Source organism: Nycticebus coucang, chromosome 14 (assembly GCF_027406575.1).
Source record: "Nycticebus coucang isolate mNycCou1 chromosome 14, mNycCou1.pri, whole genome shotgun sequence".
Lineage (NCBI taxonomy): Eukaryota > Metazoa > Chordata > Mammalia > Primates > Lorisidae > Nycticebus > Nycticebus coucang.
The window spans coordinates 10,012,822-10,028,558 of NC_069793.1; the positions used below are offsets into that span (position 1 = coordinate 10,012,822).

The following is a 15,737-nucleotide window of genomic DNA, read 5'->3' on the forward strand; positions in this document are numbered from 1 at the left end:
GTTGCAATCTTATTTTCAGATACATGTGGATTTAAAGCAACTTAAGTCAAAAAAGACAAAGATGGTCACTTTATATTGGTCAAGGGAAAACTACAACAAGAAGACATTTCAATTCTAAATATCTATGCACCCAATTTAAATGCTCCCAGATTCTTGAAGCAGACCTTACTCAGTCTGAGCAATATGATATCTGATAATACCATCATAACAGGGGACTTTAACACACCTCTTACAGAGCTGGACAGATCCTCTAAACAGAAATTAAACAAAGATGTAAGAGATTTAAATGAGACCCTAGAACAACTATGCTTGATAGACGCATATAGAACACTCCACCCCAAAGATAAAGAATATACATTCTTCTCATCACCCCATGGAACATTCTCCAAAATTGACCATATCCTGGGACACAAAACAAATATCAACAGAATCAAAAGAATTGAAATTTTACCTTGTATCTTCTCAGACCATAAGGCACTAAAGGTGGAACTCAACTCTACCAAAAATGCTCAAGCCCACCCAAAGGCATGGAAATTAAACAATCTTCTGTTGAATAACAGATGGGTGAAGGAAGAAATAAAGCAGGAAATCATTAACTTCCTTGAGCATAACAACAATGAAGACACAAGCTACCAAAACCTGTGGGATACTGCAAAAGCAGTTTTGAGAGGAAAATTCATCGCTTTATATGCCTACATTCGAAAAACAGAAAGAGAGCACATGAACAATCTCACAAGAGATCTTATGGAATTGGAAAAAGAAGAACAATCTAAGCCTAAACTCAGTAGAAGAAAAGAAATATCCAAAATCAAATCAGAGATCAATGAAATTGAAAACAAAAGAATCATTCAGAAAATTAATGAAACAAGGAGTTGGTTTTTTGAAAAAATAAATAAAATAGATAAACCATTGGCCAGACTAACTAGAAATAGAAAAGTAAAATCTCTAATAACCTCAATCAGAAACGATAAAGGGGAAATAACAACTGATCCCACAGAGATACAAGAGATCATCTCTGAATACTACCAGAAACTCTATGCCCAGAAATTTGACAATGTGAAGGAAATGGATCAATATTTGGAATCACACCCTCTCCCTAGACTAGCCAGGATGAAATAGACCTCCTGAACAGACCAATTTCAAGCACAGAGATCAAAGAAACAATAAAAAAGCTTCCAACTAAAAAATGCCCTGGTCCAGATGGCTTCACTCCAGAATTCTATCAAACCTTCAAGGAAGAGCTTATTCCTGTACTGCAGAAATTATTCCAAAAAACTGAGGAAGAAGGAATCTTCCCCCACACATTCTAGGAAGCAAACATCACCCTGATACCAAAACCAGGAAAAGACCCAAACCAAAAGGAGAATTTCAGACCAATCTCACTCATGAATATAGACGGAAAAATTCTCAACAAAATCCTAGCCAATAGATTACAGCTTATCATCAAAAAAGTCATTCATCATGATCAAGTAGGCTTCATCCCAGGGATGCAAGGCTGTTGAACATACGCAAGTCCATAAACGTTATCCACCATATTAACAGAGGCAAAAATAAAGATCATTTGATCCTCTCAATAGATGCAGAAAAAGCATTTGATAAAATCCAACATCCTTTTCTAATTAGAACACTGAAGAGTATAGGCATAGGTGGCACATTTCTAAAACTGATTGAAGCTATCTATGACAAACCCACAGCCAATATTTTACTGAATGGAGTAAAACTCAAAGCTTTTCCTCTTAGAACTGGAACCAGACAAGGTTGTCCTCTGTCACCTTTACTATTCAACATAGTGCTGGAAGTTCTAGCCAATACAATTAGGCAAGACAAGGAAATAAAGGGAATCCAAATGGGAGCAGAGGAGGTCAAACTCTCCCTCTTTGCTGACGACATGATCTTATACTTAGAGAACCCCAAAGACTCAACCACAAGACTCCTAGAAGTCATCAAAAAATACAGTAATGTTTCAGGATATAAAATCAATGTCCACAAGTCAGTAGCCTTTGTATACACCAACAACAGTCAAGATGAGAAGCTAATTAAGGACACAACTCCCTTCACCATAGTTTCAAAGAAAATGAAATACCTAGGAATATACCTAACGAAGGAGGTGAAGGACCTCTATAAAGAAAACTATGAACTCCTCAGAAAGGAAATAGCAGAGGATATTAACAAATGGAAGAACATACCATGCTCATGGATGGGAAGAATCAACATTGTTAAAATGTCTATACTTCCCAAAGCTATCTACCTATTCAATGCCATTCCTATCAAAATACCTACATCGTACTTTCAAGATTTGGAAAAAATGATTCTGTGTTTTGTATGGAACCGGAAAAAACCCCGTATAGCTAAGGCAGTTCTTAGTAACAAAAATAAAGCTGGGGGCATCAGCATACCAGATTTTAGTCTGTACTACAAAGCCGTAGTGGTCAAGACAGCATGGTACTGGCACAAAAACAGAGACATAGACACTTGGAATCGAATTGAATACCAAGAAATGAAACTAACATCTTACAACCACCTAAACTTTGATAAACCAAACAAGAACTTACCTTTGGGGAAAGACTCCCTATTCAATAAATGGTGTTGGGAGTACTGGATGTCTACATGTAAAAGACTGAAACTGGACCTACACCTTTCCCCACTCGCAAAAATTGATTCAAGATGGATAAAGGACTTAAATTTAAGGCATGAAACAATAAAAATCCTCAAAGAAAGCATAGGAAAAACACTGGAAGATATTGGCCTGGGGGAAGACTTCATGAAGAAGACTGCCATGGCAATTGCAACAACAACAAAAATAAACAAATGGGACTTCATTAAAGCTTCTTGTAAAGCTTCTGTACAGCTAAGGACACAATAACCAAAGCAAAGAGACAACCTACACAATGGGAAAGGATATTTGCATATTTTCAATCAGACAAAAGCTTGATAACTAGGATCTATAGAGAACTCAAATTAATCCACATGAAAAAAGCCAACAATCCCTTATATCAATGGGCAAGAGACATGAATAGAACTTTCTATAAAGATGACAGACGAATGGCTAACAAACACATGAAAAAATGTTCATCATCTCTATATATTAGAGAAATGCAAATCAAAACAACCCTGAGTTATCATCTAACCCCAGTGAGAATGGCCCACATCACAAAATCTCAAAACTGCAGATGCTGGCGTGGATGTGGAGAGAAGGGAACACTTTTACACTGCTGGTGGGACTGCAAACTAGTACAACCTTTCTGGAAGGAAGTATGGAGAAACCTCAAAGCACTCAACCTAGACCTCCCATTCGATCCTGCAATCCCATTAGTGGGCATCTACTCAGAAGGAAAAAAATCCTTTTATCATAAGGACACTTGTACTAGACTGTTTATTGCAGCTCAATTTATCATTGCCAAAATGTGGAAACAGCCTAAATGCCCACCAACCCAGGAATGGATTAACAAGCTGTGGTATATGTATACCATGGAATACTATTCAGCTATTAAAAAAAATGGAGACTTTACATCCTTCGTATTAACCTGGATGGAAGTGGAAGACATTATTCTTAGTAAAGCATCACAAAAATGGAGAAGCATGAATCCTATGTACTCAATCTTGATATGAGGACAATTAATGACAATTAAGTTTATGGGGGGGAAGCAGAAAGAGGGATGGAGGGAAGAGGGTGGGGCCTTGGTGTGTGTCACACCTTATGGGGGCAAGACATGATTGCAAGAGGGACTTTACCTAACAATTGCAATCAGTGTAACTGGCTTATTGTACCCTCAATGAATCCCCAACAATAAAAAAAAAAAAAAAAGACTGAAACTGGACCCATACCTCTCACCACTTACAAAAATTGATTCAAGATGGATAAAAGATTTAAATATAAGGCATGAAACCAAGAAAAATCCTTGAAGAAAGTGTGGGGAAAGCACTCGAAGATATCGACCTGGGGAAAGATTTTATGTAGGAGAGTTCTGTAGCAATTGCAACAACAACGAAAATAAACAATTGGGACTTATTAAACTGAAAAGCTTCTGTACAGCTAAGGAAACAACAACCAAAACAAACAAACAGCCTTCATAATGGGAAAAGATATTTGCATATTATAAATTGGACAAAAACTTGATAACTGGAATCTGTAGAGAACTCATATTAATCTACAAAAAGAGCCAATAATCCCTTATATCACTGGGCAAGAGAGATGAATAGAACCTTCCCTGAAGGAGTCAGATGAATGGCTAACAAACATTTTTAAAAAACGCTCATTTAAGAAATTTGCCATAACCAAAACAGCTCTTCAGGATATTCTCACACCTATCCTCCATAATGACCAACCCAATCCTATACCATAAAAGTAAACTCACTCAGAAACTTTGGATCAAACTCCAATTTACACACTGGCGAAAGGATTAAAAATGTCCACTGGACTTTTGAAAAACTCGATACCCAAAATTTCACCAGACTTATCAATATTCTCCATTAATGTGAATGGCTTAAACTGTCCTGTAAAGAGGCCCAGGATAGCTGACTGGATACAAAAACTCAGGTCAGATATTTGTTGCATACAAGAGTCACATCTTAACTTAAAAGACAAATACAGACTCAGGGTGAAAGGATGGTCATCCATATTTCAGGCAAACGGTAATCAGAAAAAAAAGCAGGTGTTGCAATTTTATTTTCAGATACTATAGGCTTTAAACCAACAAAAGTAAGGAAGGACAAGAATGGTCATTTCATATTTGTTAAGGGTAATACTCAATATGATGAGATTTCAATTATTAATATCTATGCACCCAACCAGAATGCACCTCAATTTATAAGAGAAACTCTAACAGACATGAGCAACTTGATTTCCTCCAGCTCCATAATAGTTGGAGAGTTCAACACTCTTTTGGCAGTGTTGGATCGATCTCCAACAAGAAGCTGAGCAAAGAAATTTTAGATTTAAACCTAACCATCCAACATTTGGATTTAGCAGACATCCACAGAACATTTCATCCCAACAAAACTGAATACACATACTTCTCATCAGCCCACAGAACGTACTCCAAAATCGATCACATCTTAGGTCACAAGTCTAACCTCAGTAAATTTAAAGGAATGGAAATTATTCCATGCATCTTCTTGGACCACCATCGAATAAAACTTGAGCTGAGAAACAACAGGAATCTGCATACTCATACAAAAACATGGAATTTAAATAACATTATGCTGAATGATAGCTGGGTCAGAGATGAGATTAAGAAAGAAATTGCCAATTTTTTGGAACAAAACGACAATGAAGACATGAACTATCAGAACCTCTGGGACACTGCAAAGGAAGTTCTAAGAGAAAAATTTATAGCACTGCAAGCCTTCCTCAAGAGAATGGAAAGAGAGGAAGTTTACAACTTAATGGGACATCTCAGGCAACTGGAAAAGGAAGAACATTCCAACCCCAAACCCAGTAGAAGAAAAGAAATAACCAAAACTAGAGCAGAATTAAATGAAATTGAAAACAAAAGAATAATACAACAGATCAATAAATCGAAAAGCTGGTTTTTTGAAAAGGTCAATAAAATAGATAAACCTTTGGCTAACCTAATCAGGAAAAAAATAGTAAAATCTCTAATCTCATCAATCAGAAACGACAGAGATGAAATAACAACAGACTCCTCAGAAATCAAAAAAATCCTTAATGAATATTGCAAGAAACTTTATTCTCAGAAATATAAAAATCTGAAGGAAATTGACTGATACTTGGAAGCACGTCACCTTCCAAGACTTAGCCAGAATCAAGTGGAAATGTTGAACAAGCCAATGTCACCTTCTGAAATAGCACCAACCATACAAAACCTCCCTAAAAAGAAAAGCCTGGGACCAGATGGTTTCATGTCAGAATTCTACCAAACCTTTAAAGAGGAATTAGTACCTATATTATTCAACCTGTTCCAAAATGTAGAAAAAGAAGGAAGACTACCCAACACGTTCTATGAAGCAAACATCACCCTGATCCCCAAACCAGGAAAAGACCCAACAAGAAAAGAAAATTATAGACCAATATCACTAATGAATATAGATGCAAAAATATTCAACAAGATCCTAACAAACAGAATCCAGCAACACATCAAACAAATTATACATCATGACCAAGTTGGTTTTATCCCAGGGTCTCAAGGCTGGTTCAATATACGTAAATCTATAAATGTAATCCAGCACATAAACAAATTAAAAAACAAAGACCATATGATTCTCTCAATCAATGCAGAAAAAGCTTTTGATAATATCCAGCATCCCTTCATGATCAGAACACTTAAGAAAATCGGTATAGAAGGGACATTTCTTAAAATGATAGAGACCATCTACGGCAAACCCACACCCAATATCATATTGAATGGAGTTAAATTGGAATCAGTTCCACTCAGATCAGGAACCAGACAAGGCTGCCCATTGTCTCCATTTCTTTTTAACATTGTAATGGAAGTTTTGGCCACCGCAATTAGGGAAGAAAAGGCAATCAAGGGTATCCATATAGGGTCAGAAGAGATCAAATTTTCGCTCTTCACAGATGATATGATTGTATATCTGGAAAACACTAGGGACTCTGTTACAAAACTCTTAGAAGTGTTCAAGGAATACAGCAGCATCTCAGGTTACAAAATCAACATTCATAAATCGGTAGTCTTTATATATAGCAACAATAGTCAAGTTGAAAAAACAGTTAAGAACTCTATCCCATTCACAGTAATGCCAAAGAAGATGAAATATTTGGGAATTTTTCTAATAAAGGACGTGAAAGATCTCTATAAAGAGAACTATGAAACTGTAAGAAAAGAAATAGCTGAAAATGTTAACAAATGGAAAAACATACCATGCTCATGCCTAGGAAGAATCAACATTGATAAAATGTCCATACTACCCAAAGCAATATATAATTTCAATGCAATCCCTATTAAAGCTCCACTGTCCTACTTTAAAGATCTTGAAAAAACAATACTTCATTTTATATAGAATCAGAAAAAAACTCGAATAGCCAAGACATTACTCAGAAATAAAAACAAAGCAGTAGGAATTACGCTACCAGACCTCAGACTATACTACAAATCGATAGTGATCAAAACAGCATGGTATTGGCACAAAAACAGAGAAGTAGATGTCTGGAACAGAATAGAGAACCTAGAGATGAATCCAGCTACTTACCATTATTTGATCTTTGACAAGCCAATTAAAAACATTCAGTGGGGAAAAGATTCCCTATTTAACAAATGGTGCTGGGTGAACTGGCTGGCAACCTGTAGAAGACTGAAACTGGACCCACACCTTTCACCATTAACTAAGATAGACTCTCACTGGATAAAAGATTTAAACTTAAGACATGAAACTATAAAAATACTAGAGGAGAGTGCAGGGAAAACCATTGAAGAAATCGGTCTGGGTGAGTATTTTATGAGGAGGACCCCACGGGCAATTGAAGTAGTATCAAAAATACACTACTGGGACCTGATCCAACTAAAAAGCTTCTGCACAGCCAAGAACACAGTAAGTAAAGCAAGCAAACAGCCCTCAGAATGGGAGAAGATATTTGCAGGTTATGACTCTGACAAAGGTTTAATAACCAGAATCCACAGAGAACTCAAACGCATTAGCAAGAAAAGAACAAGGGATCCCATTGCAGGCTGGGCAAGGGATTTGAAGAGAAACTTCTCTGAAGAAGACAGGCGCGCAGCCTTCAGACATATGAAAAAATGCTCATCATCTTTAATCATCAGAGAAATGCAAATCAAAACTACTTTGAGATATCATCTAACTCCAGTGAGATTAACCTATATCACAAAATCGCAAGACCGGAGATGTTGGCGCGGATGTGGAGAAAAGGGAACACTTTTGCACTGCTGGTGGGAATGCAAATTAATACATTCCTTTTGGAAAGAGATATGGAGAACACTTAGAGACCTAAAAATAGATCTGCCATTCAATCCTGTAATCCTTCTACTGGGCATATACCCAGAAGACCAAAAAGCACATCATAACAAAGATATTTGTACCAGAATGTTTATTGCAGCCCAATTCATAATTGCTAAGTCATGGAAAAAGCCCAAGTGCTCATCGATCCACGAATGGATTAATAAATTGTGGTAGGGCGGCGCCTGTGGCTCAGTCGGTAAGGCGCCGGCCCCATATGCCGAGGGTGGCAGGTTTGAATCCGGCCCCGGCCAAACTGCAACCATAAAATAGCCGGGCGTTGTGGCGGGCGCCTGTAGTCCCAGCTGCTCGGGAGGCTGAGGCAAGAGAATCGCTTAAGCCCAGGAGTTGGAGGTTGCTGTGAGCTGTGTGAAGCCACGGCACTCTACCGAGGGCCATAAAGTGAGACTCTGTCTCTACAAAAAAAAAAAAAAAAATTGTGGTTATGCATAAAAAAAAATATTATGCAGCCTTAAAGAAAGATGGAGACTTTACCTCTTTCATGTTTACATGGATGGAGCTGGAACTTATTCTTCTCAGTAAAGTATCTCAAGAATGGAAGAAAAAGTACTCAATGTACTCAGCCCTACTATGAAACTAATTTAGGGCTTTCGCATGAAAGCTATAACACAGTTACAACCTAAGAATAGGGCAAAGAGGGAAAGGGACGGGAGGGAGGGGGGAGGTGGGTAGGGGGAAGAGGATTGGTGGGATTACACCAGCGGTGCTTCTTACAAGGGTATATGTGAAACTTGGTAAATGTGGAATGTAAGTGTCTTGGCATAGTAACTGAGAGAATGCCAGGAAGGCTATGTTAACCAGTGTGATCAAAGTGTGTCAAACGGTCTGTGAAGGTAGTGAATGATGCCCCATGATCATATCAATGTACACAGCTATGATTTAATTTAAAAAATGCTCATTTAATCATCACAGAAATGCAAATCAAAATCACTTTGAGATATCACCTAACTCCATTAAGATTAGCCCACATCTGGCTCGGTGCCTGTAGCACAGTGGTTATTGCACCAGCCACATACACCAAGGGTGGCTGGTTTGAATCCAGCCTGGGTCAGCTATACAATGACAACTGCAACAAAAAATAGCTGGGCATTGTGGTGGGCACCTGTAGTCCCAGCTACCTGGGAGACTGAGGCAAGACAATTGCTTAAGCAATCGCTTGAGATTGCTGTTAGCTCTGATGCCACAGCACTCTACTGAGGGTGACACAAAAAGACTGTAACAACAACAACTACAACAACAACAACAAAAGATTAGCCCACATCAGAAAGTCCCAAAACTGAAAATGCTGGTGTGGATGTGGAGAGAAGGGAACACTTCTACACTCCTGGTGGGATTGCAAACTAATACTACCTTTATAGAAAGAAGTATAGAGAATTCTCAAAGAACTAAAAGTTGACCTTCCATTCGATCCTATAACCCCATTACTAGGTATCTACCCATAAGAATACAAATCATTTTACAGCAAAGATAATTGCTCCAGAATGTTTATTGCAGCTCAATTCATAATTGCCAAGTGGTGGAAACAACACAAATGCCCATCAACTTGTGAATGGATTAACAAATTGTGGTATATGTATACCATGGAATACCATTCAGCCATAAAAAAGATGGAGACTTTACATATTTTATGTTTATCTGGATGGAGATGGAACACATTCTTCTTAGTAAGGTAGCTCAAGAATGGGGGGGGGTAACCAATGTACTCAATACTAATATGAAACCAATATATAAACACACACTCAAATGAATGATAAAACATAAATACGGTCTAGCAAGCGGTAGGGGACTAGAGGAAAAGGGGAAAGAAGGAGGGGAGGGTGATTGGTGTGAGGAGGGAGGGAAGTTGGTACGATCTCACATAATGTGCATGATGCAAGGGTCCACATTTTATATCAAGTCATCACATTGTACCCCACAAATGTATACAGTTATTATTTTAATTAGAAATCATAATAAATTAAAAAATAAATTACGATCACTCAGAAAAATAAGAAACTGCATGAAAAAGGCAATATATGAATTAAATTAAAGCAAATATATGAATTTAATTAAAAATTAAATAAAAAATAAAAGAAGCAATTAAAAAATGAGAATAATAAAAAAAGTTTCAAGATGTGCCCTGTGTATCAAGTTTTCCACGTATTATTATTTTTTTTGTGAATAATCTTATCTGGTTCAATATTTTTTAGGTTTGGACGGAAGATCATATGCAGATTGTCTCTCCTCCAGCTGGCCATCTCTGACACCTGTGTGGCCTTTGCCCCCACCTTTTTCATTTACTGCTCACTACGCTTCTTGGCAGGGTTCTGTGTTATGAATATTACAGTAAATCTCTTTAGTATTGGTAAGCTACTAAGCTACTAATTTGAGTCTTTTATTATCTACATGCCTTAAATTGACCTTGAAATTATCCTTTGTCTGAAATTACTATTACCATTTATGTTTTCTTTCAGTGTTACAGTGGACAAATACCCAAGCACAATCTATGGCTTTAATGCTGCTATTGTGTTCCATTAGTGCTGGGAAGATGTTCCTGGGAGGACTGGCTTTTGCCATTCGAGATTGGCGCATACTGCAACTGACCATATCTATACCCATGTTTGTCTTATTCTTGTTCTCCAGGTAAGGACAATCTCCATTTTTTTTTTTTTTTTGCCTATAAAGGAAGCTATGGTGGGAACTAAGAGGAGAATCCTAACACTTGGGATCTGTTCAGTCCCTGGGCTGGTCCTGACCCATAGTCCCTATTAACTGCTATTATGGTATGTGAGAAACAATGGATAAACTAGAATAACAAAGTATCTGGGAGGCTGGCACTTTGTAGTCATTGTTGTATAGCAAAGAAAATTATCCAGTTACTTTTCTTATTTGAAAAAATCATCCCCTTATCATGGAGCATGTATATTATTGATTTGACTTTAGAAATGCCATGTATTATGAGACAGAGATGATTTGGGGATATTTGACATTATGTGATTGGATAAAAAAAAAAAAAAAAGGGCGGCTCCTGTGGCTCAGTGATTGGATAAAAGGAAAGGGCATAAAGTGGGCCAGAATCACAGAATAAAGCAGCCTGCACTCATTGTCTGATAGGAAAGATCAAAAGTTGTGGATACAGGCTCACTAAAGGATGTACTTATAGGAGCAAACCTTGTGAATCATCAGAGAAGCAACTGAAGACAACCAATGAGGGGGAGAGAGAGGTAGGATGATAAACTCAGTAATATTGAAAGATACCTGGGGGACGCATCGGCAGATAAGGAAGGGGTAGAGGAAAGATCTGGGGCTCCATACTCCCCAAAAGGGTAGTGCAAGGCTAGCTTTGAGGGGGTTCCCCAACCATAGCAGGCTTCAGTACTGATCAGGAAGCTGCGTGGAGACTGTGCAGCAGCATTTCAACAGAAAATAGACATAGTGGGGTTCCACCTGGTCTCAGGTCCATTGTAATAGATGCCATTCTGACCTCTCAGGCCCAGGACACCTACTCTACAGAGGTGTCAGCTCAACTGCTACACTCTATACCCCAGCCAGACCAGGGAGGGAGCAGGGAAGGCGGGTGCTCTCATGTGACATGTGACTGAGTGCTGTGAACCCTCTGAACTGTCCCACTGGTTTGTGCCCAGTGATCTAAGCAGAGCAGGCATCCACTGGCCCTCAGTGTCTGCTGCTATAACCTTACCAAATTGACAGCACTGCTGCTACAACCTGAGTAGCACCAGAGTAGCTGTCATAGGCCCACCTGTGTAGAGGGAGAGCCCCAGCCATTGCAACTCTCCAGCAGTGCATAGCAAATCTCCCAGGCCTCACCCAGCCACCACAGTGCAAGAAGCCAACCCACAACTGGCCACTCTCCTCCAATCTGTACAGGCATGTTGCAAGATCCCTGGGCCTTTCCAGGTGCCTCCCAAGATCTTGCGAACCAGTAGGCACCCACCAAGGTGCCATGACAATCCCCATTTCTGGTGCAGTCCTGTGACAGACCTAGGCACTTGAGAATGTCCTGTGAATTACCTTGACACAGATGTCATCCCAAAATGCACCCAGGAATCCTAGAAAGCTTAAAAAATGGCCCAGGATTAAAGATTTAAACTTAAGACATGAAACTATAAAAATACTAGAAGAGAGTGCAGGGAAAACTCTTGAAGAAATTGGTCTGGGTGAGTATTTTATGAGAAGGAGCCCCCCAGGCAATTGAAGCAGCTTCAAAAATACACTACTGGGACCTGACCAAACTAAAAAGCTTCTGCACAGCCAAGAACACAGTAAGTAAAGCAAGCAGACAGCCCTCAGAATGGGAGAAGGCATTTGCAGGTTATGACTCTGACAAAGGTTTAATAACCAGAATCCACAGAGAACTCAAACGTATAAGTAAGAAAACAACAAGTGATTCCATCGCAGGCTAGGCAAGGGACTTGAAGAGAAACTTCTTTGAAGAAGACAGGCGCATGGCCTACAGACATATGAAAAAATGTTCATCATCCTTAATCATCAGAGAAATGCAAATCAAAACGACTTTGAGATATCATCTAACTCCAGTAAGATTAGCCCATATCACAAAATCCCAAGACCAGAGATGTTGGCCCGGATGTGGAGAAAAGGGAACACGTCTACACTGCTGGTGGGAATGCAAATTAATAAATTCCTTTTGGAAAGATGTTTGGAGAACTCTTAGAGATCTAAAAATAGATCTGCCATTTAATCCTATAATTCCTCTACTAGGCGTATACCCAGAAGACCAAAAATCACATTGTAACAAAGATATTTGTACCAGAATGTTTATTGCAGCCCAATTCACAATTGCTAAGTCATGGAAAAAGCCCAAGTGCCCATCGATCCACGAACGGATTAATAAATTGTGGTATATGTACATCATGGAATATTATGTAGCCTTAAAGAAAGATGGAGACTTTACCTCTTTCATGTTTACATGGATGGAGCTGGAATATATTCTTCTTAGTAAAGTATCTCAAGAATGGAAGAAAAAGTATCCAATGTACTCAGCTCTACTATGAAACTAATTTATGGCTTTCACATGAAACCTATAACCCAGTTATAACCTAAGAATATGGGGAAGGGGAAGAGGGTGGGCAGAGGGAGGGTGATTGGTGGGATTACACCTGTGGTGCATCTTACAGGGGTACATGTGAAACTTAGTAAATGTAGAATATAAATGTCTTAACACAATAACTAAGAAAATGCCAGGAAGGCTATGTTAACCAGTGTGGTGAAAATACGTCAAATGGTCTATAAAAGCAGTGTATGGGGCCGCGCCTGTGGCTCGAGGAGTAGGGCGCTGGTCCCATATGCAGGAGGTGGCAGGTTCAAAGCTAGCCCCAGCCAAAAACCACACACACACAAAAAAAACAACAGTGTATGGTACCCCATGATTGCATTAATGTACACAGCTATGATTTAATAATAAAATAAAATAAAATGGCCCAGGTTTTTGTCAAGTTCCAATGACCCACCCAAGTCCTGTATCTTCCACTTGGCTTCCTGAAAAGGTCCCACAACACATGGGAGTGCCCCCTATGGATCTTGGCACTGGCCAAGGTCCCATAACCCACCCAGGTGCTGACTAAGAGTAGGTTGAGCCAACCAACACAGTTCTGCATCCAGGCCAGGCACCTGCCTAGGTCCCACAATCAAAGCAAGAGCCTGTCAAGGTTCCAAGAAAAGCATAGGCCCTGGCCAAAGATCTTTAATATTAACAGACTCTGGTCAAGGTCTGTTGACTTGCCCACCACCAGCTGCAGTTGTGTGAGGCGTCCTGAAATCTGCTGAGTGCTCTCCAAAGTCACTATACCCATCTCCTTGAGGAAGGATTTTCATATCCATGTCAAGGGCTTCTGACAGTAGCCTGGGGGGAAAAATGACACAAATCTAAATAAATATCCCAGCACAGTCTTGGACTGCAACACACACACAAGAAAGTGGGATGTGTGGCTCAGTGCCTGTAGCTTAGCGACTGGGGTGCCAACCACATACATCGAAGCTGGCAGGTTTGAATCCAGCCTGGGACTGCCAAACAACAATGACAACCACAACAAAAAAATAGCCTGGCGTTGTGGCAGGCACCTATCATCCCAGCTACTTGGGAGGCTGAGGCAAGATAATTGCTTGAGCCCAAGAGTTTGGAGTTGCTGTGAGCTGTGATGCCACAGCACTCTCCTGAGGGTGACATAGTGAGACTCTGTCTCAAAATAAATAAATAAATAAAAGAAAGAAAGAAAGAAAGAAAATGGGATGTGGCGGGCAGGAGAACAGCTGCATTATAGGATTTCAGTGCATCCACCTCTCTCCCCCGGATACGTCCTCCAAAGTAGAATACAAAGGCTTTATCTAGGACTATTCCTCTTCTCATTAATTGGCAGAGTTCCCAGTAAAGCTGAACAGGTGTACCCCAAACCTACCAACCTTAAGAGAAAGATTTCAAATAATAAGCAACCAGCAAAAGAATCCAAGCAATATGAAAAACCAAACAAGCTCAACACCCTCAAGCAACTAGTACAGATCCACAGCAATAGACCTAAAAGTAAAGAAAATTGTCAAAATGTCAGAAATGAAATTCATAATATGGATGGCAAACAAGAGAAATGGGATTAAAGGGTAAGTTGAAAGCTAACACAAACCAAATAAATACTTCAGTACATTAATGAAAACTATGAGAACATCATTAAAGAGACAGACAACATAAGAAAGAATATAACTGAATTTAAGGAAATGAGTCATTTAGCTATTAAAATATAAAAAAAATAGCATAAACCTTCAACAATGGCTAGACCAAGGAGAAGAAAGAAAATCTCAAAGCTTGAAAACAAAAGAATTTGAACTAAACCCATCAGTCAAACATGCAAAAAACCAGAACAAAACAAAGAAGAAAGAATCAACAATCACTCAGAACAACAAGAAACTGCATGAAAAAAGCCAATATATGAATTTTAGGTATTATAGAGGGATAAGAAGGAAAAGCAAAAAGCATAGAAAATCTATTCAAGGAAATTATTTAGAAGACTATCCTGGTGTTGCAGGATAAGATATGCAGATAGAAGATGCTCATCAAACTCTGGGAAGATCCGTAGCAAATAGGATATCTTGAAGACACATAGATAGACACATAGACACATTTGGCCAAAGTCAAAATGAGGGAGAAAAATTCTACAAGCTGCAAGGTCAAAGCAACAACTAGCATACAAAGGAAAACCCACCTGATTTAGGTCTTAGATTTGGTCCTTTGTGCAGTTTTAATTCTGTATATGGTATTGGATAAGAGCCCACCTTCACTTTTTGCATGCATATATTCAACTTCCCCAGTACTATTTGTTGAAAAAGACTATTTAGCCCATTAATACTTTCATTAAAAAATCACTCGGTTTCATATATTAGGAGTTATTTCGGGCCTCTCCTCTTCTATTGGTAGTACCACATTGTACTGATACTGTAGCTTTGTTATAAGTTTTGAATTTAGAAAGTGTGAGTCCTCCACCACTGTTTTTTGAAAGATTGTTTTGGTTATTTGGGATATCACGAGATTTCATGTGAATTTTATCATGGGTGCTTCAGAAAAGAAAGCAATTGGAATTTTCATAGGCATTGCATGTGTAGATTGCTTTGAATAGTATTGTCAATATTAAGATATCAATATTAAGTCTTTCAATCTAGAAATGTAAAATGTATTTATATATATTTTTCTTCTTTGATTTCTTTTAGTGGTGTTTTATAACTTTAATTCTACATGTGTACAAACTCCTTAAGATAAATTTATAAATATTTTATTCTTGTGC

At 38.7% G+C, this 15,737-nt stretch overlaps 1 pseudogene; it reads left to right on the plus strand.

Moving 5' to 3' along the window:
* The window catches only part of LOC128565619 (steroid transmembrane transporter SLC22A24-like), an 84,813-nt pseudogene that overhangs the window by 38,116 nt on the left and 30,960 nt on the right, over nt 1-15,737 (plus strand).